Source organism: Schistocerca piceifrons, chromosome X (assembly GCF_021461385.2).
Source record: "Schistocerca piceifrons isolate TAMUIC-IGC-003096 chromosome X, iqSchPice1.1, whole genome shotgun sequence".
NCBI lineage: Eukaryota > Metazoa > Arthropoda > Insecta > Orthoptera > Acrididae > Schistocerca > Schistocerca piceifrons.
Genome location: NC_060149.1, coordinates 855,142,673 through 855,145,750, shown reverse-complemented (window position 1 = coordinate 855,145,750; position 3,078 = coordinate 855,142,673). Strand labels below are relative to the sequence as shown.

The 3,078-nt window shown below is 41.9% G+C and overlaps 1 pseudogene; it reads left to right on the top strand.

Moving 5' to 3' along the window:
• Positions 1-907: 907 nt before the first annotated feature.
• LOC124724022 lies at positions 908-1,025 on the top strand (annotated as a pseudogene).
• The last annotated feature ends 2,053 nt before the right edge of the window (positions 1,026-3,078 follow it).

Below are 3,078 nucleotides of genomic sequence, written 5' to 3'. Positions count from 1 at the left end.
AGAACTACTGATAGCCTTGGGAGTGCCAGTCATGACAAAACTCTACCAAATGGTGAGCAAGATGTATGAGACAGGCGAAATACCCTCAGATTTCAAGAAGAATATAATACTTCCAATCCCAAAGAAAGCAGGTGTTGACAGAAGTGAAGATCACCCAACTATCAGTTTAATAAGTCACAGCTACAAAATACTAACACGAATTCTTCACAGACGAATGGAAAAACTGGTAGAAGCCGACTTCGGGGAAGATCAGTTTGGATTCCGTAGAAATGTTGGAACACGTGAGGGAATACTGACCTTACGTCTTATCTTAGAAGAAAGATTAAGGAAAGGCAAACCTACGTTTCTAGCATTTGTAGACTTAGAGAAAGCTTTTGAAAATGTTGACTGGAATACTCTCTTTCAAATTCTGATGGTGGCAGGGGTAAAATACAGGGGGCGAAATGCTATTTACGATTTGTACAGAAACCAGATGGCAGTTATAAGAGTCGAGGGGCATGAAAGGGAAGCAGTGGTTTGGAAGGGAGTAAGACAGGGTTGTAGCCAATCACCGATGTTATTCAATCTGCATATTGAGCAAGCAGTAAAGGAAACAAAAGAAAAATTCGGAGTAGGAATTAAAATCCATGAAGAACAAATAAAAACTTTGAGGTTCGCCGTTGACATTGTATGTAATTCTGTCAGAAACAGGATAGCAAAGTCAGCAGCGAATCGTATCATTGATATCCTTTCTCCCTGAATTTTAATTCCACTCCTAAATCTTTCTTTTATTTCCATCATTGCTTCTTCGATGTACAGAATGTATAGTAGGGGGGAAAGATACATCCCTGTCTTACACTCTTCTTAAGCCGAGCACTTCGTTCTTGGTCTCCAATCTTATTATTTCCTCTTGGCTCTTATACATGTTGCCAACGGCCTTGCCGCGGTGGTAACACCTGTTCCCGTGAGATCACCGAAGTTAAGCGCTGTTGGACTGGGATAGCACTTGGATGGGTGACCCACCGTCCAGCCGAGCGCTGTTGGCAAGCGGGGTGCATTCAGCCTTTGTGAGGCAATCTGAGGAGCTACTTGATTGAGAATTAGCGGCTCCGGTCTCGTACACTGACATACGGCCGGGAGAGCGGTGTGCTGACCACCTGCCCCTCCATATCCGCATCCGGTGACGCCTGTGGGCTGAGGATGACACGGCGGCGGTCGGTACAGTTGGGCCTTCCAAGGCCTGTTCGGACGAAGTTTTTCTTATACATATTGTATATTACCCGTCTCTCCCTACAGCTGACCCATATTTTTCTCAGAATTTCGAACGTCTTGCACCACTTTACATTGTCAAAGGCTTTTTCCAGATCGACAAGTGCTTTGAAGGTGTCTTCGTATTTCTTTAGTCTTGCTTCCATTATCAACCGCCTCTCTCATACCTTTACCTTTCCATAACCAAACTGATCGTCAGCTAGCACATCCTCAGTTTTTTCCGCCTTCTCGGTATATTATTCTTGTCAGCAACTTACCACATATGCAGGAGCTGTTAAGCTCTTGTCAGCTCTTGCGGTCTTCGGAATTGTGTGGATGATATTTTTTCGAAAGGCAGATGGTATGTCGCCAGACTCATACATTCTACACATCAACTAGAATAGGCGGATTATTGCCAATGATTTTAGAAATTATGATGGAATGTTGTCTATCCCTTCTGACATATTTGATCTTAAGTCCTCCAGAGCACTCTTAAATTCTGATTCTAATAATCGACCCCTATCTCTTCTAAATCAACTCCTGTTTCTTCTTCTATCACATCAGACAAATCTTCCCCTCATAGAGGCTTTCAGTGTATTCTTTCCACCTGCATTTAGCAGTGTAATTCCCGTTGCACTTTTAATGTTACCACCCTTGCTTTTAACGTCACCGAAGGTTCTTTTGAATTTCGTATATGCTGCGACTGTCCTTCCGGTAATCATTTCTTTTTCGATTTCTTCACAATTTTCGTGCAGCTATTTCGTCTTAGATTCCTTGCACTTCCTATTTATTTCATTCCTCAGCAACCTGTATTTCTGTATTCCTGAGTTTCCCAGAACATTTGTGTACCTCCTCCTTTTCTTCGACCAGATGAAGTATTTCTTCTGTTACCCATTGTTTCTACACAGTTACCTCCTTTCTACCTATGCTCTCCTTTCCAACTTCTGTGATAGCTCGATTTAGACATATCCATTCCTCTTCAACTTCACTGCCTATTAAGCTATTCCTTATTACTACATCTATAGCCTTAGAGAGCTTCAAAGGTATCTCGTCATTACTTGGTATTTCTGTATACCACTTCTATGCGTATTGATTCTCTGTAACTAATGTCTTAAACTTCAGCCTTCACTTCATCACTACTATGTTGTGATCTGAGTCTGTATCAGCTCCAGTGTACGCCTTAAAATCCAGTATCTGATTTTGAAATCTCTGTCTGACCATGATGTAATCTAACTGAAATCTTCCCGTGTCACCCGGTCTTTTCCAAGTATATGTCCTCCTCTTGTGATTTTTGAACAGAGTATTCGCTATTACTAGCAGAAACTTGTTACAGAACTCAATTAGTCTTCCTCCTCTCTCATTCCTTGTCCCAATCCCATATTCTCCTGTAGCCTTTTCTTCTACTCCATCCCTACAACTGCATTCCAGTCTCCCATGACTATTAAATTTTCGTCTTCCTTTACATACTATATTAGCCTTTCGAAATCCTCGTGTAGTTTCTGTCTCTTCATCTTCAACTTGCGACGTCGGCATATATACCTGAACTATCGTTGTCGGCGTTGGTTTGCTGTCGATTGTGATAAGAACAACTAAACTGTTCACAGTAACACACTCTCTGCCCTACCTTCCTATTCATAACGAATCCTACTCCCGTCATACCATTTTCTGCTGTTGTTGATATTACCCTATACTCATCTGACCAGAAATCCTCCTCTTGTTTACACTTCACTTCAATGACCTCTACTATATCTAGATTGAGCCTTTGCATTTCCGTTTTCAGATTTTCTAGTTTCCCTACCACGTCCAAGCTTCTGACAGTCCACGCCCCGATACGAAGAACGTTATCCTTTC